We start from the raw sequence: 22,447 nt of genomic DNA, 5'->3' as shown, positions 1-22,447 counted from the left end.
CAAGAAAATGGTAAATGATAAGGCTCGATCGCTGTAGGGACAGATGTGTAGCATCGAGCGAGGTTGGACAGTGGTTAGCACAGGGGACTCGCGTTCGGAACGACGATGGTTCAAACCTGCGTCCGGCCGTCCTGATTTAGGTTTTCCGTGATTTCCCGAAATCGCTTCAGGCAAACGGGGCAGTGGTTCCTTTGAGAGGGCATGGCCGATTTCCTACCCCATCCTTCCCTAATCCTATGGGACCGATGACCTCGCTGTTTGGTACCCTCCCCCAAATCAACGAACCAACAGATGAACAGTAAGTCACCTTAACCGCTTACGCTAGCGTCGCTTCTGACGTCTGGCACACACTTATGGCATTCAACACTTTGTTACTATTTTCACGTCACGAGATGTTCGTCTCCAGAGGGGTGAGAGGTGTGGTAAAAGAGAAGAAATATGTGATCATCCGCAACGCGAGTAGCGAAGTTTCATAGGAAAACATTAACAGTCTCATCGTTAGGGTGGTAAGACGACAATATCTTCAGTTCGGGCTGTAGCGTCAGCCCAAATTGATATCTAAATCTATATGACTACTCTGCAGTTCACATCCAGGTGCTTGGCAGAGGGTTCCCAGAATCACTTTCAGACTATTTCTCAACCGACTATATCGACTATCGAATAGCACGTGGGGAAAATGAACCCCTAAATCTTTCCGTGCGAGCTCTGATTTCTCTTTTTTTATTACGGTTGTCATTTCTCCCTTTGTAGATGGGAGTCAAGAAAATATTTTCTCATTCGTAGGAGGAAAATGATGATTCAAGTTTTGTGAAAACATCTCGCCGCTGCGATAAACGCCTCTGTTTTAATGATTGCCACTCCAGATCGCGTGTCAAATCCGTGACATTCTCTCCCCTATTTCGTGATAATGAGAAACGAGCTGTCCTTCTTTGAACATTTACGTTGTCTTCCGTCAGTATCATCTAGTAAGTATCATTCTAGCACACAACGGACAAGCGTAATGTTGGTTATCTCTTTAGTAGATTTGTTGTATCTTCTAAACCGCAGTCTTTGGTTCGCTCTTTCCGAAACATATTCTACGTGTTGGTTCCAACTTCAGTTTTTCGAAATTGTAATCCCTAAGTATTTAGCAGAATCTACAGCCTTTAAATTTGTGTGATTTATCGTGTAACCGAAATTTAACGGATTCCTTTTAGCACTCATGTGGAGGACTTCAGATCTTTTATTGTTCAGGGTCAATTGCCACAATTGCAAACACACAGATACCTTGTCTAAATCATTTCTTAAATCGTATTAATCTTCTGATAATTTACTAGATTGTAAATGACATCATCTATAAACAATGTAAGAGGACTGTTCACACTATCTGTCAAAGATATCATTTCTGTTTCACTTGGTGACTTTTCATACATTACTGTGACCTGTGTCCCTTCTGACAGAAAACGAATCCATCTCCCAACTGATCCGGTATACCGTAGGCAAGCAATTTGATTATAAGCCGCTTGCGAGGAACGTTGTCAAAAACCTTCTGGAAATCTAGATATGTAGAATCAACTTGAAATCTCTTGTTGAAAGCACTCATTATTTCGTGTGAATAAAGGTCTATTTATGTTTCTCAAGAACGATATTATCTGAATCCGTACTGACTATGTGTCAATAAACAGTTTTGTTCGAGGTAATTCATAATGTCTGAGCACGGTATATGCTCCAATATCTTCTTTCAAATTGATGTCAGTGATATGGATCTATAATTCAGTAGACTACTTCTGTTTACTTTGTTGCGCATTGGTGTGTGTGTGTGTGTGAATTCCTATGGGACCAAACTGCTGAGGTCATCGGTCCCTAGACTTACACTAAAGACAACACACACACTCATGTCCGAGGGAGGACTCGAACCTCCGGCGGGAGTGCATTGGTGTGATCTGTGCAACTTTACAGTGCTGAGGTACGGATGATTTGTCGAGAAAGAGGTTATATATATTGTTAAATATGGAGTTATTGTATCAGCACACTCCGAATGGAACAGAATTGGTACTCAATTGGACCGGAAGACTTACCTTTATTAAGTGACTTTAGTTGCTTCGCTACACCGGAATAGCTACTTCCAAGTTAATAAAGCCAGCAGTTGTCCTTGATTTGAATTCTGGAACGTTTTCTGCATTTTCTTTGGTGAACCAATTTCCGAAAACCGTGTTTAGTAATTACGCTTTAGTGGCGTTGTCAATGGTAACCTTACCATTGCTATCGCTCAGTGAAGATAATAATTGTGCGTTTTTAATGGTGTATTTTACAAATGACCAAAATATCTCTGGATTTTCTGACATATTTTGAGAGAGAGTATAATTGTGAAAGCTATTAAAAGCGTCTCGCATTGAACCGCCACACGCTAAATTTCGAGCTTTTGCAAAACATCGTCAATATTGGAGATTTTGCGTGATTTTAAACTTGGAATGCTTTTTTTGTTGCTTCTGCAACTGTGTCCTGACCTGTTTTATGTATCACGCGGGATCTGTTCCGCCTCTTATTGGTTTGCTTGATGTGAATCAATTTCCGTCATGACTATTTCTTTGAATGTAGACCACATCAGCTTTGTGTTTACATACTTGGTTTGGAGATAAAGGGGACTGTCTCTCAGAAAGCCGTCAGCGAATTTTTATCTGATTCTTTAAATAGACATATTTTGCGTTTATTTTTGGTGGATTCCGATGTTACAATATTCAGTCTCGCTATAACGATATAGTGGCCACTAATCCCTGTATCCGTCATGACTGTCTTTAATTGCTCAGGATCGTATGGTCCCAAGCTGTCTAGTATGTTATTGCAACCACTTACACTTCTTGTGGCCTCCTGAGGAAAGCCTTAAAAATAATTTTTTATACGAATTGGTGCGACTTCTTCTGGCAGGCGCTCTGTAAAACTTTCAACCTCTGTTCACCGTAAAAATCTGAGAAGGGCATTGACTAGAGCAGCATTTGTTAGCTGTAAGTATGTGCCACAGTCGTGCGAAAGATGATCAAAATCGGTGACGGGTTAGGTAGATGCTTCTCAGACTGAAGTGCATGTCCGTGTTAGGAAATGCTTGTGGCTGAAATGCGTCAGTAACCTCCTCTGCAAAAACAGACGTACAGCGAGGGAGTGATACATGGAGAGGCAGGCAAGGGCGCGGGAGATACGGCCGGGCGCAGTTGATGCCGCTGCTGTGATTACCGAACGCGATGCGGGTCGCGTTTTATGGGCGGCGAGGGGAGGCGGTACCGCCCACTAATGAAAAAACTTGCGCCCATTGTGTGCGCAGCTGCCACCGCGCACAATACATAGCTCTAACGATCGCTTACTTTTTAATTAAGATCTGTGCCGAACAAAACGGCCTACGATGACTGGACGCTAGTTCCAGCGTCTGTGTGTAACGCATAATTTGCAACGAGTGTCATAAATACTACAAAACTCCTGATGGGAGAAAGGCTCTCGAGACAGTAATTAGCGGTGGAGTGTTTCTCGAGAAGTTTTGTAACCACGTAGCTGGGTCAAGTGCATAAGAGCGACGATGACTTTGGTCAAGTCTAAACTCTCGTAGGTGAGAGTCTGAACTACTTTCAGTCGTGCCTTCACCCATTGCTGCCGTTGGTACTTGTCTCTTCAACTGACCGTCTTAAATCTAGTCGTCATCTGTATCAGTGTGGCTCAGTCCAGGAAATTGGCCCCACATTAGTGAGGAGCTGACTTCAAATCCCACACGACAGATCTGAATTAAATTTCTCGTGGTTTCCCTAAATCACTTTGGACGAATGTCAGCCTCCTTTCTTCAACAAGGCTATGAACAATCTCGTCACCGATTCTTGTGCAAGTGAGCTACTGCTCTGTCTGCAGTGGCTTGGATATCGACGGAACGTTTAACCCTAGTTAGCTTTCCTTCTTTATTATTCTATAATCAGGATTACTACGAGAAGTGCAGCTGGATGTTATACATGGAAACAGATATTCAGTTAAATGATATGCCTTACTACTGGAAATCTATACTAAAGCCATTAACATCTGGAGGCAATAGGACGTTACAAAGATTTGCAAATACGGAACAAAATTAAAGATGTGGAAATCATTAAACATTAAAATGTAGTATCTTTTGACTATAAGATTAATTAGACGTAAATAAAATCAGTTATTTAGTACAGGGTGAGGCAGCTAGGACAGGCCACCCAAAATACTGCATACCCAAAAATAGTAAACACTGAATCTGCTCAAAAGTACTCGGAGACGCCAATGTAATGCGAAATTAACCACTAGATATTAAGAAACGCCAAACCGCCAGTATAAAAGGAGGCGGGGAGTATTTTGTTTTCAGTAGGGAAGCGGGAACAGCAGAATGGTCGTTTCAAGAGAGCTTAGTGACTTCGAAAGTGCACTAGTCATTGGATGCACCTCACAGTGGACATCGAGCGGATAAAGGAAGCGCAGAACGAAGAGACATAAATTTGTTTCACACTCGGGAAAATGCTACAAATTCCGCAAAATCTAAACTGGATAACACTTGACCAAACGCGCTTATGAATATCTTCGATGCTCTGGTTTTGTGCCAAAAGGAACTAAATGTCTGCTCTCTGCTTGGAATGCATCTCCGTTACAGACGCCATTTTGGAAGCTACGTATAGCGTTGCCACCTATCGGAACTTCATGAAACTAAAGGGACTTAAGCGGAAATATTCCAGGACGCCACACAACAAATTCCGCGTTTTCCAACCGTAACTGGTCGAGAAAAAATGTATTGCATTACTTATTGAACACCTCTTATATATGTGGCAGCTGCCTATTTGATGGGCTTCCCTAGAAAGATTTCAACGGCTCCCTGATGCGTAAGCTGTGAGCACGTAGATTGGAACAGTTTATTTCACAGCACTGACTTTTGTGAAAATTGCACCTACCAGAAGAAATAGCCATAATGAAGGATAAGTAGTGTAGTATACAAGCAATAAGTGACTAAGATGGTAGAGATGGTGTAGATGTAGACTCTTCGACATCTCTCTCTCTCTCTTGTTCGACCAAGAACAAGAAGTCTGACTTTCGCCAAATCCAGTCGAAGAAGAACCGTTATACGTTGTGGAAACGTGAAATAAATCACCTGTTTCTGTCGTCCAAGTTTTCATATTAAATAATAAAAACGGTATAAGCATGTGCAGACAAGAGAGTATGAGCGTATTCCTAGAAATGTGGTTTTCATACCGCGAGATTTCGTCTCGTACATGCATTACTTACGAAGTCAATCTTATATCAATAAAATGTCATATCCAGCAACGTATTTAACGCCCTTACCATTATTACCGAAATGTATGACGAAACGTACACATATACAAGATGCGTCTGAAAAGTTCGGTGAAAGGTCTCAAAAATAATGGAAAACAGCATACCCTTACTGGCCTTCAAAGTAATCACCTTCAGCTACAACACGCCTCTGACATAGGTTGTAAAGCTGTTGGAAACTGTCAGCAAACTCTTACTGTGGAATCATTCGTAGCACCGTGGTCAGCCGTTGGACATCCGCATCATTACAGGACGTGGGACCTGATACTACCAATACCATCCTGAGATTAAGTTTGGCATGGCATGATGTTCATCGTCTTCCCCTCCTCCCTCAGGTAGATGTTCATGATGGTTCAGGTCCTTGTTGTCGAAAAAGGCGATCAACATCATCTTAATCTTGGATTTTGCCAACAGAATCTTTTTGGAGGCGGGAAGGCGATGAACACGATATCATTGACTGTCGCATAGTCTCATCTCCTGTAAAGATGTGGATATCCAGCAATGCGTAACCACGGAGCTTCGGGCGAATACACAAGAAACCTTTGCTGACCGTTCCCCACAACATTACAACCGATGTCAGAATTGTGTTGTAACTAACAGTAACAGCTCTGAAGACAGTTAAAATGTTTTCTTTGTAACTATTGTTTCCTTTATTTTCTCAGACCATTCACCGAATTTTTCACGTACATCTGGTACAAGTGAATACAAAATCAGTATACAGCTTTTGTTACAAGGCTAATAGAAAAATTGTTTTTGTTTCAGGTAAGAAGTGACAAGGGATTTCCGAGAAGTGATTCGCGAGTAAAGCCGCTTGTTCGAGGTGTGATAACGTTCTTCTTCCGGCGTTTGTAACTTAGAGGTAAGTATTTTCTACTATACTGAGCGAATGTAGTCATTAGTTCATACTTCTATGTTATGCCTCAAACAAATTTCTGTTATTAAAAACGACGTTAGGCAAGGAGTGTTGAATAAAGGAGTCTTTAATATACAACCATTCAGATTGTCTATATTATGACACAATATTAGAGTTTCAACTAGCAAAACGACGAATTTGATGAGAAGAGAGACGGAAATCGCAAAGTCCTGAGATTACAGAGCAATAGAGTTTTATTTGTCATTTAATTCATTTTTCCATTGAAAATGTGTCAAATGTATCACTGTGCCGCGTGGAGGACTAAAATGAATGCTTCTGCATGTCGTGTATGGAAGAGCGATTATGGAAGTATATAAATTACTCTTGAGAGTGGCATTTGTACAACAAATAAAGGGAATTACGATATCTTAAATAGCACTTGGATGCGGCATTTTCGTATTAAATAAGAGGAATCCCAGCATCTTACACAGCACTTGAATGCGGCATTTGCAAATTGTACAAATGGACTAGTTGAGTACCTGGCATTGCCAGAGTCTGTATTTACTCCATTTCTATAGTCCACCTCCTCCTTCCCCCTTTCTCTGTCCGTCTCCTCCGTCCGCCCCCCTCTCTGTCTGACCCCTTCTCCCCCCTCTCTTAGTCCATCTCCTTCTTCCCCACCTCTCTGTGTACCTTCTCCACCGCCTTCTCCATCCATCTCCTCCTGCCCCTCTCTCTGACCATCTGTTACTACCCCGTCTCTCTGTCCATCTGCTCCTTCCCCCTCTTTCCATTTACTCCTCCCACTCTAAGTCCATCTTCTCCAGCCCCCTGTCTCTCCATCTTCTCCTACCCCCTCTATCTCCTCATCACCCTCTCTATGTCATCCTCGCCCTTTCCCTCTTTATCTTCTCCTCCCCCTCCTCCTCCTCTCTGACCCTGTCCTCCTCCTCTTCTCTCTGTCCATTTCCTCCTCCCCATCACTCTGCCCATCTCCTTCCATCTCTCTCTGTTCATCTCGTCCACCTCCTTCTCTCTGTCCATCTCCTCTTCCATCCTTCCTCTGGCCATTTCCCCATCTCCCTCTTTCTGTTCATTTCCTCCCCCATATCTATGTCCATCCCTTCCTTCCCCCTCTCTGTCTGTCTATCTCTTCCTCCACACATTCTTTCTCTACATTATCACCCACACTCTAGTTGAAAGTTGCTGGTTTCTACTACCACAGTCTTTCCTTGCTGATAATAAATAGTATGTGTACCAAGTTTGTTTGAAACCAATCCATCTGCTTCGGAAGAGTTTTTTATCTGCGGATTTGCCTGTATACGCGCTTTCCATATATATTTCAAATATATTTAACATATTTTGCACACACTTGTACACATATTTCACCTGAATCTCTAGCAAATTTAGCCCTATAGTTCCGTTTTCATGATGTCATATCTCACTAGCTATGACTTGTGAAATGATATAATTTTGTAGGTACATTCAGTGGCTTATATGAATACTGTCTGCGAAACATTTTGCGAATAGAGTTAGTAGCAACGAGGTAATAAATTCAAACGTTTTGGGTCTTGCGGTAGGTATTCACGCATTCACTGTTTATGACATCATAACTCCTGAACTATGTGGCGCATAATGATATAATTTTGGAGGTAAATTCAGTGCTATACGTGAATACTGTCTGAAAAATGTATCACGAATACAGTTAGCAGGAAAGAAGCAATAAATTAAAATGCCATGCCTGATACGGCTGTTTGCTGCATGAACAGTGAAAAAGTAGTAAGCGATAAACTTTTATCTTTCGTCATTTTTTGTAGGGTACCACCGAGGAAAAGTTTCTTAAAGGTTTGAAATTATGCCTATAATTTGTTGCAAGTCGCTAAGTGATCCCATCCTCAAATACTGGGCGAAGAAAGTATGGACACTTACTCATTACCAGCTGCACTGCCTTTTCGCCCTCACCCTCGCCCCTTTGTTAGGTAGGTGGTTCTTACCCACACAGTGATTCTTTCCAGACAGTAAATAATACGTGTACCAAGTTTGGGTGAAATCGGCCCAGTGATTTAGCAGGAGATGTGGAATATACATACATACATCCATGCATGCATACATAGATACATAAATCGTACACCCATTTTTATAATTTGTATGAATGGATTAGAAGCGCCATCTGCAAGAATGTAAAGGAGGTTAATCACGAACACTTATTTTTCGAAAGAAAAGTGCTTTTAGACAAGGCTTTGCATGTACAATTTACTGATTGCTATTATAAGTGAAATGGAAATAACAAGTTTCTCGAGGGGGGGGGGGGGGGAATTAATGCTAGCTGTGTCCTTGTCCCCTGGATAGTGGCAAACGGCGAGCAACTCAGGAAACGTGTCCCATCTTAGTTAGATGAAGGTTTGGAGAACCTATGGTTCATGAGCTGAGGCTGCTCAGTACCGGCCATCTCTGTAGCTATAAACTATGTTTGAGCGACCACTGTTAGTCACGATACTTGAATGTTCTCTGGCATAAGTAATGGGGTTCAATGCTTATCTAACACGATCACGAGTTAGAACAGCAATTGGTATAATTGCTTTCTGCCAGGCTTATCTCTCGCCCGAAGTCTTGGACACGCTGAAAATGATATCGACACAGTAACTGTGTATGCAGGATCGCCCAGGCTAGAAGATGACTAACCTCGATAGATGCTGGAATAGTACATACGCTGATTCCAAGATCTTCTTCCATTCGTTGCTATAGTCGCCGCTTCATAATACAGTGCGAATGGTGAGAGGTCTGCCTCGAGCCACTGTTGCTGCGGCTACAGAGCCACAGTCTGCTAGTCACAGGAAACGACAGCTGAATAATTGTACAGATGGTACCTTGTATTCTGGATATTGTTCTGCGTGTAGGACACGGGCTCGAAGGTTACTTCCATTTGGCAGACTATAACAAACGATCATGTCTGACCTTTTCTTTCGGAATAATAGGCATTCATTATGCTGGTAAGTGTAAAGACAAAACAACAATGTAAAAGCATTCCACAAACTTATCAAAACACAAACTGGTTCCATTAGAACTAAGGTATCTGCTGCCCTTACCCAGAACTGTGAATATGGTTTACAGTAACAACGCTAAAACGTGTTTTTTGCATGCTGTATCCACGGACAATAACAGAGGAATGTGTCCTCATTTGCTTATTAGATTCTGTAGGTCGTTGGCAATAGCAAAGAGCCTGCCGTAGAAAGATTGTGTTTTACAGTAGCAAAGATGAAAAAGTGCTAATAGCTCTTAAGGTATACATTTTAGAATCCGTGTTCACTGGACTTCCCTTCGTCCGTACTATCATCTTTCAAAATATGGAATACATTTTTAGCAATATGCATAGTTTCAGTGTCGTTAAATAATAAGTGTGCTTGCACCTATAAATGTACTCAATTACTAGAACCAAACTGACGCCCCCAAGCCATATAACTAGTGCAACATTGTTAACAAACCAACTACAAATACGTGTACAAAATCTGTCAAATTCCAATATCGTGCTGTCTGCGGTTCTTGTCCAATCAGAGCAAAGAACATTTATGAAAAGTAGCTACAAGCGCATGCCGTATAATGTTGTTTTCCAAATCTACTCACTACAGAAAGTTATTTATTATTACGTAAGAAATGAGAATGTACGAAATATGGAAATTCACTAAATGTACTTGTATCTTACATCCTTGTACAGACAGTATACTTCCCAACTAGAGTTCAGGAAAACAGCGGCACGATCATGGACAATACCTGCATTGATTGTTCTCTATTTGAAGGGGACAGCGTGAGGATAAATTGGCAATGACGAGTCATATCAAGCTGCATAGATAGTACGAGTACTCTCAAACGAAATCAGAGTCATATCCCAAAGTAGTGAACAAAAGAATACATTTCTTCAAAAATTTTATCACTTTTTTTATAACTCTTTCCCGTTAAAAATTGCAGGTATACATGCAGTACTAATAATCAACCGGTTTGGATGACTAATGGCATTAGAAAGTCATGTAGAATGCAACGGGAGCTGTATCAGAATATGAACGACAGTCAGAGTCCGGTAACAGCATTTTACTACAAACAATACCTCAAAGTGTCCGCACCGTAGCTGAGTCAGTCCGGGTTTCGCATCCGTGCAGTGCGGACGTGCTGTTGTTTCCGCCTGCGGAAGGCGCGCGCTCGCTGATGTTTACTTTTCAGAATGGTTCAAATGGCTCTGAGCACTATGGGACTTAACATCTGTGGTCATCAGTCCCCTAGAACTTAGAACTACTTAAACCTAAGTAACCTAATGACATCACACACATCCATGCCCGAGGCAGGATTCGAACCTGCGACCGTAGCAGTCACGCGGTTCCGGACTGAGGGCCTAGAACCGCTCGGCCACCATGGCCGGCTGTTTACTTTTCAGCGGCCGTCACTTACGTGTAGTAGAACAATGGCCAATCGTTTTAGAAAATCAACTCTACGATTCAGCTTCTGCAACGACTACACACCACCCAAGGCCTTGGAAGTGGAACGCTTCCTACGCGACGTCGCTAAGATCCCAGCTTCCGACATCTTGGGCATCCATTTGTCCATATTAAGCACAAACGGTGTACGTCAAAGTCGTCAATGACGCGGTGTGCGAAAGAATACTTTATGACACCAGACACGGACTACGCTTTTGCTATGCCGACGGAAACGTCGGTGCGGTGACTGTCGACCACTCAGGCTTGGGAATGCGCACCATACGAGATTTCGAACTTTCGGTCGAGCTCCCGGCGGAAAACGTTATCGCAGCTTTCCGCCCCTATGGCACTGTACATGGCCACACTGCAGGACGCTGGGCGCAATTCTAAGCGTACCCCGTTCTTAACGGTGTACGACAGATCACCATCGATCTCCATCGCCACGCGCCATCTTACCTGCAAATCAGCGGATGTCACGCAGTGTCATATACGACCGCCAATCCAAGACCTGTTTCGGGTGCGGCAAAGAAAGCCACCTCAAGTCTGAGTGTCTTCAGCGACGAATCACCCAATTGTCAGCCGCTACCGTGGCGCCTCCGACTCCGACGACGGTTTTACCAGGGCTCTCTTCTCCTCCCACCGGTCGCCGTCCGTCGGACCATGTATCGGTGACCCTTCCTGCTGCTACGGATATCGCCGGGGTCGACGCTTCCCGCTCATACCCTGACGCTACTCCGGCGTCTCTACCAATAGCGACGACTTCCGATCCCCACCCGGCCGATGACATGGACGCCCCTTCACTTATCGTTCACGCGACGACCTTCCTCCCCGACCGCCGCGACTCCCTCCAGTCCTCCGACACAGAGGGACGAACACGCAAATAACGTTCACCTAAAAGGCGCAAGTGGAGGGGAACTCCATCAACGGAGGCCCCGTACGGAACGAGACAGATTACCTCCCTGAGGCTCCAGAGGCCGTCCGGCCCGACGAAGCCTCGGAGAACGTGCACGACGACACGAATGACGACAACATGACGCCGGCTGTGGCTGTGGCTGCGCCAGCGCCTACTCTGTTGGTTCGCCCAGGTGCACCTGAACCAATGGACTCCACCGTTGCGACTGCCGCCGAGACGTCCTCTGCTCCTACGAACGAAGTGGAACATAAGAACATCACAAAGCCTTCAATGGCGTGGAGTGACGACGTCGACAATGGCCCGAACCACACGCTGGGGATGAGTTACCTCAGACGGAAGCCTAGTTACGAAGCTGATAACACCGTCATGTGACGTACATCATGACTCTCCGTTGCCTCGCTCCTCTTCACCCTCCGCTGGTGGAGTTCCCCCCACAGCGGGGTACGACTCCAAACCTACCGAGTAGCGATGCTCAGCACTAACACAATTAGCTCCCCCGTGAAAATTCAACTGCTGCGAGAGATGATATGGGCATCGGACGTCGATATCGCACTACTACAGGAAGTACACTTGGCCACACTTCCAGACGTCGCGGGATATAAAAATGGTGACCACTTGGGACGTGGCATCGCCATCTGCGCCCGAGAAGACATTCCTGTGGCTGATATCACATACCTCCCATCGGCCAGAGGCATGGCCGTCACCGTCATCGGGAAGCGTGTTGTCAACATCAGCTCCGTCAGGCTCCTCCCGCAGACGCGACAGGGCACACTTCTATTCAGAAGAAACCGCGCCTGTGTTTCTTGGACGCTGTGACATTTACTTGCCTGAGGTTGATTTTTATTATGTTCTGCACCCAAAGGATCAAATGACCCACAACGACACTTGTCAAGAACAGTGTCTTGTCGTCCGTGATCTGTTACTCCGCGACACCTCGGAAGTTCGGCACGGCGACGCACCTGGACATACTCACCAGACGAGTCACTACGCGAGCCCCCTTTATAGGATTTATGCCTCTCGGGAACTCACACCTGCAGTCCAAGGTGCAGAACTTTGCCCCTTGGCCTTTTCGGACCGTTGTGCCTACATCTGCAACATTCTCCTCCCGCAACAAGTGGTCTGGCGCAGTCGTGTACTGTGGAAGCTAAACACCTCCCACCTTCATGATCCCGAATGTCTTCAACGCGTTACCGAGACACGAGCCACCTGAGAACGTCGCTTACCCAAGTACTGCACAACCTTGACTTGGTGGCTGGCATGTGCCAAACCTGCCATTCGACGTACCTTGATTCAGTATGGCACGGAAGTAGCTGCGTGGCGCCGGCACACTACCGGCTATTTCTTCGTCGTTCTCCGGGATCTGGACGCTCAGCCGCCCACCCCTGAAGCCCAGAGGGAACGCAGCAGTATTAAGGCACAAATTGTAACGTTGTCACACCATAGACTGCAGGGGTCGATGGTGCGGACACGACGTCAAGATTCGGCGGAACAAGAACATGGCACCATGCATCATATCACCTCCGATAGGAAACACCGACGACAACGACTCATCGCCGAGATCTGCACTTGTCGTGCCCAGAAAGTCGCCAGGCCGAAATCGCCAATGCCTTTGTAGACCACTACTGCACATTGTACCAGGAGAAGACTACCAACAACCGCGCTGAGGAGTTTGTGTTTCTCTGCCTCGTGATGACTGGGTGTTGTGTGATGTCCTTAGGTTAGTTAGGTTTAAGTAGTTCTAAGTTCTAGGGGACTGATGACCATAGATGTTAAGTCCCATTTGAGTTTGTGTTTACCACACGTAACACGTACCCTCGCCAGCGACGAAGCGGACGAGCTGATAGAGCTAGTTACGCGCGACGAAGCTCACGATGCAATCAACAAAGGTGCTCTGAATAAGTGACTGCTGACGGATTGCCGTTAGAATTTTATCGCACTTTCCTCGCGCTAATGGCGTCACGGTGGACGACAATGTTTCATGAACTGATGACAATGGGAAAAGCCGTACCGTCGTCACGGGAATTATTATACCCATCCACAAACTGACACCAGGAATGACTACAGCACATTACCGTCCCCTGACTCTGCTTAACGCAGACTGTAAAATTTTTACACGGCTCCTGGCGATGCGATGCCACAAGATCCTGCCTAGCATTCTATCCCCGGAACAGACAACTCCGGGTGACCCAGTTAATATACAAACGGCGACAGGAGAATGTCGTGATTTAATTGCACTGGCATCGGCGTGCAGACCCCGTGCCGCGGTGGTTGCCGTTGATTTTGACAGTGCATTCGACAAGGTGCGGCATCGTTTTCTGTGCTCAGTAATGAGCCGAATGAATTTTTCACCCTCCTTTTTCGATGTCATGCGGCGCCTGTACGGCACCGCCAAATCGCTGACTCAGGTCAATGGCCGTGTGGCGGGACCAGTGACGATCCGAGGTTCCATAGGGCAAGGATGCCCACTTTCGACTCTACTCTATGCCATAAACCTGGAGCTACTCATCGGGAATCTGAGGAGCCACCTTTCTGGTCTCACTTTGCGACAGCACAGTGTTCGGTGCCGTGAGAATGCCGACTACGTCCTCCTCTCGGTTCGCTCACGGAATGAAACGCAAACGGTGCTTGATTTGATATCAACGTTCGCAACAGCAGCTGGCGGTAACATGAATGTGGCTAAATCCACGGCAGTGTCCATTGGACGCGGTCTCTCACACGACGACTTAGCACCTCTCCCGTGTGTACAGAAGCTGCGATACCTTGGTATCATTTTCACCTCCACCGTGCGCCGCCCCACTGCCATCAATTTTCGGAGTGCCCTCCAAATTATCCGCACGGCTTTGCGACAAAATCTCCTCCACCGTCTCGATTCTTTGCAACGTGTCCAATGCCTCAATCAACATGTGACGTCCAGAATGGTCTACATCGATTCTTTGCATCGTGTCCAATGCCTCAATCAACATGTGACGTCCGGAATGGTCCACATCGCTCGATTCTTTGCAACGTGTCCAATGCCTCAATCAACATGTGACGTCCAGAATGGTCCACATCGCACAGGTACACCCTCTGCCATCAATTATTGGACGCAGGCAGCCTCCAGGCTATTTTAGGATACTTTCTTAAGGCCGGTACGCTACTTAAGGTCCGTTACGAAACGCTCACACTACACCCACGAGCAGGAGGCCTCGGCCTTGTCAATGTGCGACTCGGAGAGGCGTCCTTGTACTGTCCACCACGCACAAGCAGTGGAACGGGGCCCCTCCCTTACGCGCAGCTTGCTGGAAATTCTTATGTTCGCGACCATAACGCCACCAGTACCAGTCGGACACATCAAGCACCATCTGACGCACATTTCTTATTTCATTGTCGACTTCATTTATGCTCACACACACTTACATAAAACGCCTTCTTCTCGACCTAAAGAGTTTTACACCCCACTGCTTCGTTACATATCCAGCAACAACGTCGAGCTCAGACATCCATCGACGCGGTGGCGGCGTCATATCCACCAGCTTTTCCTTCCCTCCGACGTCCGTGCAACATGGTACCACGTCTCATGTGGAAAATTCGCCACAAATTAAGGCCTTCACGCTATCGGACTAATGGACTTTCCGCTTTGTTCAGTTTGTCACCTCATGGATGAAGTAGTCGACCAACTTACTTGTGCTGCCGCCAGTGACGTCTGGTCGACAGTCAGTTGCCTGTTACCTCAGCGTTCCGCCGGATTCGATTGACCCATGGACTTTTATCCATGTTGAGGATACTTATTTTCCAGCCACCAAAAATCATGCGATTGTATGGGTCAAGGGGTGGACGATCACCTACATGTATAATGATGGCGACAAATCACGCCTTGACTTCTGGCAGTACTCACAAACCGCCCACAGTGAAGTCGAGCACGGACCGCGCTACCGCGCCTTCTTCGCCAATTACCTACACGCGATCTTTACATCACCCCGCTCAGCTGGATGGTTCCATGCACTATACCAGAGCACGCTGGTCATTCCCGCAACTCTACTGTCCCCTCCTCTTTGACTTCACCCCCCTTTCGGGCGCTTCTCCCGGTAGTGGTGCTGGGGACACAGTAGCCAGGCCTGCACGCTGCATCTGCCGGGCAGTTGCCTGCAAGTATTTTCCGACACCTTGTTAATAGAGACTTTTGCTCGCCTTGTTAGAGTGTAATGATTCCGCCGGAAGGATGGCATTTCTGTTGTATTTATGCTTGTACAAATAAAGATATTTTGTTTACTTATCCTGTTCCCGGTAAAAAGATCCTAGAGGGGAGTGATTCAGGAATGAGAAGGGGAAGGCGTCGTGGCCAGGCCTCGGCTTTCGGCCCCTGCCCACCCTGTCTCCACCAGTTCAGAACTGACCACTCTACTCTTCACCATTTTCTTTATAATTAAAAAGAAGTGGATACCGCGCCGGCTTCTCATACCGGGGAGCCCAGGTTCGATTCCCTACTGGGTTGGAGATTTTATCCACTCAGGGTCTGGGTGTTTGTGTCGTCTTCATTATCATCATTTTATCCTCATCGACGCGCAAATCACCGATGTGGTGTCACCTCAAAAGACTTGCACAAGGCGATCGGGTCTACCCGCCGGGAGGCCCTCGCCACACTACATTTCATTTTCATCTCAAAGTGCTGTGTAATGTCATGAGACCGGCCAAAACAACGCATTACGCCAAGAGATTAAACGGCTCTCAGAGTAAAATTAAAACCCTTGTAAAACTGCAAAAGAGGTATCAGCGCAGAGTATAGTGCCAAACATATTACATCACTCTTGTATGAGACTGAAATTATTAGTGATCTGCCAGAATTGTGCAAGGTATTTATTAATCAATCTATGTCGATAGTCGACAAATTAAATAAAATTTTGATTGGTACCGGTAAATATGCAGAGCACTTGATATCTGGTGTTCCAAAAAGGCTACATAACATGCAACTGTAGCAAACAAGCAAAGATGGAACTGATTCAATTATTATATCATTAACGAATAAAGACTCCCAATAGTGTAATGAGATTTCAAGTACTATTATGCATATCACTGCACCATACACTAGTTCTCGACTCAGTCGCGTGTGCAATATTTTTTTTTTTTTTTTTTTTTTTGTGAGGTCAGTTCCCTGATATACGGAAATACTCTTTATTTAAACCATTTCGTAAAAATAGTGATAGAGAGAATGCAGATAATTACCGGCCAGTTTCGTTGTTACTAGTGTTTCCAAAAGTTTTTGAGGGAGCAATATACACGAGAGTAAGAGCACATCTCGGTAGCCATTAGTTTCTCTCAGGCTTGCAGTTTGGTTTCAGGAAAGGGGAACCTACAGAAAATGCAAGTTATTCTTGTATGTGTGAGGTACAATTTGAGCTAAGCAATAAGCTGAGGACAGTAGCTACTTTCTTTGATTTAACAATATAACATAAGTGTGCGGGCCAAGCAATACATCTGAAGAAATTAGAACACTAAGGCACTAGGGAAAAAGCTCAACAATCTTTCACTTCATAGCTGGAAAGCGGGAAGCACCATTCTGTCCTCCACTATCAAGAAACAGAGAAGAGATTTGAATCTGACTGGAGTCATGTAATGTAGGAGGTGCAACAGCGTAGTGTTCTGGGTCCATTGCTTTACTTGATATGTATCAATGATTTGCCACTAAACATAACAGATGGCACAAATATTATGCAGATGACAGAAATATTATCGTGAAAGATGTGGAAAGTAAAGTAATTGACATAGCAAACAAAAAAAATGTGTGTGAAACCTTATGGGACTTAACTGCTAAGGTCATCAGTCCCTAAGCTTTACACACTACTGAACCTAAATTATCCTAAGGACCAACACACACACCCATGCCCGAGGGAGGACTCGAACCACCGCCAGGACCAGCCGCATAGTCAATGACTGAAGCGCCTCAGACATAGCTAACAGCGTAGTCAAAATATTAGCATGTGGCTTTCAGAGAAGATTAACTCTTAACTGTAAAAAAAAAATTGAATGCATGTAGTCTTTGAGATGGAACTCCTATTAAAGCGAAATTTTATTGTCTGAAAGTTCTCCAAGGTAGTATTGTAGGTCGTCTGTTATTCCTTCTCTATACAGGGTGTTACAAAAAGGTACGGCCAAACTTTCAGGAAACATTCCTCACACACAAAGAAAGAAAATATGTTATGTGGACATGTGTCCGGAAACGCTTACTTTCCGTGTTAGAGCTCATTTTATTACTTCTCTTCAAATCACATTAATCATGGAATGGAAACACACAGCAACAGAACGTACCAGCGTGACTTCAAACACTTTGTTACAGGAAATGTTCAAAATGTCCTCCGTTAGCGAGGATACATGCATCCACCCTCCGTCGCATGGAATCCCTGATGCGCTGATGCAGCCCTGGAGAATGGCGTATTGTATCACAGCCGTCCACAATACGAGCACGAAGAGTGTCTACATTTGGTTGCGTAGACAAGAGCTTTCAAATGCCCCCATAAACGAAAGTCAAGAGAGTTGAGGTCAGGAGAGCGTGGAGGCCATGGAATTGGTCCGCCTCTACCAATACATCGGTCACCGAATCTGTTGTTGAGAAGCGTACAAGCACTTCGACTGAAATGTGCAGGAGCTCCATCGTGCATGAACCACATGTTGTGTCGTACTTGTAAAGGCACATGTTCTAGCAGCACAGGTAGATTATCCCATATGAAATCATGATAACGTGCTCCATTGAGCGTAGGTGGAAGAACATGGGGCCCAATCAAGACATCACCAACAATGTCTGCCCAAACGTTCACAGAAAATCTGTGTTGATGATGTGATTGCACAATTGCGTGCGGATTCTCGTCAGCCCACACATGTTGATTGTGAAAATTTACAATTTGATCACGTTGGAATGAAGCCTCATCCGTAAAGAGAACATTTGCACTGAAATGAGGATTGACACATTGTTGGATGAACCATTCGCAGAAGTGTACCCGTGGAGGCCAATCAGCTGGTAATAGTGCCTGCACACGCTGTACATGGTACGGAAACAACTGGTTCTCCCGTAGCACTCTCCATACAGTGACGTGGTCAACGTTACCTTGTACAGCAGCAACTTCTCTGACGCTGACATTAGGGTTATCGTCAACTGCACGAAGAATTGCCTCGTCCATTGCAGGTGTCCTCGTCGTTCTAGGTCTTCCTCAGTCACGAGTCATAGGCTGGAATGTTCCGTACCGCGCCACTGCTACTACTCCGTGCTAATCCATACATCAAATGGGCATCTGCCAACTCCGCATTTGTAAACATTGCACTGTCTGCAGAACCACGTTCGTGATGAACACTAACCTGTTGATGCTACGTACTGATGTGCTTGATGCTAGTACTGTAGAGCAATGAGTCGCATGTCAACACAAGCACCGAAGTCAACATTACCTTCCTTCAATTGGGCCAACTGGCGGTGAATCGAGGAAGTACAGTACATACTGACGAAACTAAAATGAGCTCTAACATGGAAATTAAGCGTTTTCGGACACATGTCCACATAACATCTTTTCTTTATTTGTGTGTGAGGAATGTTTCCTGAAAGTTTGGCCCTACCTTTTTGTAGCACACTGTATAAACGATTTAAGACACAATATGAGCAGGAGTCTCAGGTTATCTGGACATGACGTTTTCGTTTATCGTATAGTAAATTCATCAGAAGATCAAAATCAATTGCAAAATATTGAGATAAGATATCTGTATTGTGTGAAAATTGTAATTTGACCCTAAATAATGAAAAGCGTGAGGTCATCCACAGGAGCACCAAAAGGAATCCTTTAAACTTCGCATACACAATAAATCTGTCAAATCTAATTCAGCTAAATATCTAGTAATCACTTTTACGAACAACTTAAATTTGACAGAACACATAGAAAAGTTCCGGGGAAGGCAAAACAAAGACTACTTTTACTGGCGGAACACTTAGAAGACGCAAGAAATTTACTAAAGAGACTGCCCATACCACGCTTGTCCATTCTGTATTGAAATACTACTGCGCGATTGGGGATCCTTATTAGATAGGATTAACGGAGTACATCGAGAAAGTTCAAAGAAGGGCAGCGCGTTTTATGTTATCAAGAAAGAGGGTAGAGAGTGTCACAGACGTGATACGGGATTTGGGATGGACATCATCAAAACCAAAGCGCTTCTCGTTGCGACAGAATCTTCTCACGAAATTTCAGCCACCAACTTTCTCCTCCGAAAGCGAAAACATTTTGTTGTTACCGACCAACAGTGAGAGATACGATCGTCATAAGAAAATAAAGGAAATAAGAGCTTTCACAGAAAGATATACACACATCAAAAAAAGTTTTGCATCACCCCAGCCCACATAACTCATGAAGACAGACGATGACTGTGGATATTGCATCACAGACACAATCTCTTTGACTGTTCAGAGATGTCACTAAATTCGCCAAAAGATGTAAAGACGAAAGGAGTCCGACAGCCGATCAGTTCCAGTCATTCCACCATGAAGGAGGTACACGACTCGTGTTGTTTGTAGTAGTTCAACCATGCCTAGACGGTCAATACCGCGCTTCGATCGCGTCAGCATTGTTACTTTGTGTCAGGAAGGGCTCTCAACAAGCGAAGTGTCCAGGCGACTCGGAGTGAACCACAGCGATGTTGCTGGCTCATGGAGGAGATACAGAGACAGGTACTGTAGATGATATGCCTCGCTCAGGCCGCCCAAGGGCTACTACTGCAGTGTATGACCGCTACCTATGGATTATGGCTCGGAGGAACCCTGACAGCAACGCCACCATGTTGAATAATGCTTTTCGTGCAGACACAGGACGTCGTGTTACGACTCAAACTGTGCGCAATAGGCTGCATGATGCGTAACTTCACTCCCGACGTCCATGGCGAGGTCCATCTTTACAACCACGACACCATGCAGTGCGGTACAGATGGCCCCAACAACATGCTGAACGGACTGCTCAGGTCTGGCATCACGTTCTCTTCATCGATGAGTGTCGCATATGTCTTTAACCAGACAATCGTTGGAGACGTGTTTGGAGGCAACCCAGTCAGGCTGAACGCCTTAGACGCACTGTCCAGGGAGTGCAGCAAAGTGGAGGTTCCCTGCTGTTTTGGAGTGACATTATGTGGGGCCGACGTACGCCGCTGGTGGTTATGGAAGGCGCCATAGTGGCTGTATGATACGTGAATTCCATACTCCGTCCAATGGTGCAACGACGTCGGCAGCATACTGGCGAGGTATGGATGACAATTCGCACCCCCACTGTCCACATCTTGTGAATGACTTCCTTCAGGATAACGACATCGCTCGACTAGAGTGACCAGCATGTTCCTCAGGCATGAACCCTATCGAACATGCCTGGAATAGATTGAAAAGGGATGTTCATGGATGACGTGACCCACCAACCTCTCTGAGGGATTTACGCCGGATCTCCGTCGAGGAGTAGGACAATCTGGACCAACAGTGCCTTGATTAACTTGTAGATGGTATGCCACAACGAATACAGGCATGCATCAATTCAAGAGGATGTGCTAATGGGTATTATAGGTACCGGTGTATACAGCAATCTGGACGAACACATCTGAATGTCTCGTTGTATGGTGGTACAGCATGCAATGTGTGGTTTCCATGAGCAAGAAAAAGGATGGAAATAATGTTTATGTTGATCTCTATTCCAATTTTCTGTATAGGTTCCGGAACTCTCGGAAACGAGGTGATGCAATACTCTTTTTGATGTGTGTAAACAAAAATAAAAAATAAGAAACAGGTCGCTGGCGGGATTACTCTCTTATGAGGACAGTGGCTTGAGCTTTCCTGGTTGTTGTTATTGTTACATAAAACTAAAGTATGTTTCAGTGTTACTGGTGGCCAGATCCACTACATCATGGTTCATTCATTTCTTCTCTCCAGACGTGGTATTTTGTAGTGAATAAACTGGTCACAGGTGTGTTTTAATATCGCTTAAGAATAATCATAATCAATTTCACTCGATCTGAGTTCCATAAATTCGTTGAATATTAACCGCATTGAACTTATCTGAGAAGTTGGTTAGGGAAAGCTCAAAGCTCACAAATGCTTTCCTAGAAATTTTAATATCATCGACGACACGAGTTACATCAAATTTCGTGTACTTGCGATTTCTCAAGGCGGCTGAGACTAAATTCTCCAATAAAATTTCAACACAAATACTGCTTGGTATTTTGACATGGCATCACACATGTCGTTTATTGAAAATGCATCAGCTAGCCACGGTTGAGAAATGATCTCTTACACTCCATCCCAAGTGAATATTACTTTAGCGTGTGTTGGAATTCTAGCAAAGTGGTAGGCAATATCTCAAAATCATGTCCGCTATTTCTCTGGTTCAGAGCACAAATGCAGATAACATAATTGCCAATCATAGTGGCTTCATAAGCCTGTCAGTAACGGTATTTCTATTGGTCTGAAAATAGTTAACTGGTGTTGTCTTTCTGAAAACGAGCAAAGTATTTATTCTGGTGAAAGATAGACGAACAGCGTCTCGCGTTGTGACTCATGGCCGCAATCGAAGGAGACTTAGGGTATAACATCCCGTCGACTATGATGTCATTAGAGACGACGCATAGATTCAGTTTCGGGAAGGAAATCTTCCATAGCCTATCAAAGCAACTATACCACCATTCGCCTTAAGCGATTTAGGGGAATCATGGAAAACCGAAATCTGGATGGTTGGACGAGGGTTTGAACCGATTTTCTCCAGAATATGAGTGTAGCGTTTTGTCACTGCGCCACCTTTTTCGGTGTCTCCATTTGGCGATGATACGCCCATCACAGTCCACTTTAATTTTTTTCCCAATATACAAACTTTAAGTAGGTTAAAGGTGCGGGCATTACTAACCGGCAATTAAAACAAATGCTTTGGATTTTTAATCTGATCTTATACT

Source organism: Schistocerca piceifrons, chromosome X, assembly GCF_021461385.2.
Source record: "Schistocerca piceifrons isolate TAMUIC-IGC-003096 chromosome X, iqSchPice1.1, whole genome shotgun sequence".
Taxonomy (NCBI): domain Eukaryota; kingdom Metazoa; phylum Arthropoda; class Insecta; order Orthoptera; family Acrididae; genus Schistocerca; species Schistocerca piceifrons.
This window is presented reverse-complemented; position numbering follows the sequence as displayed.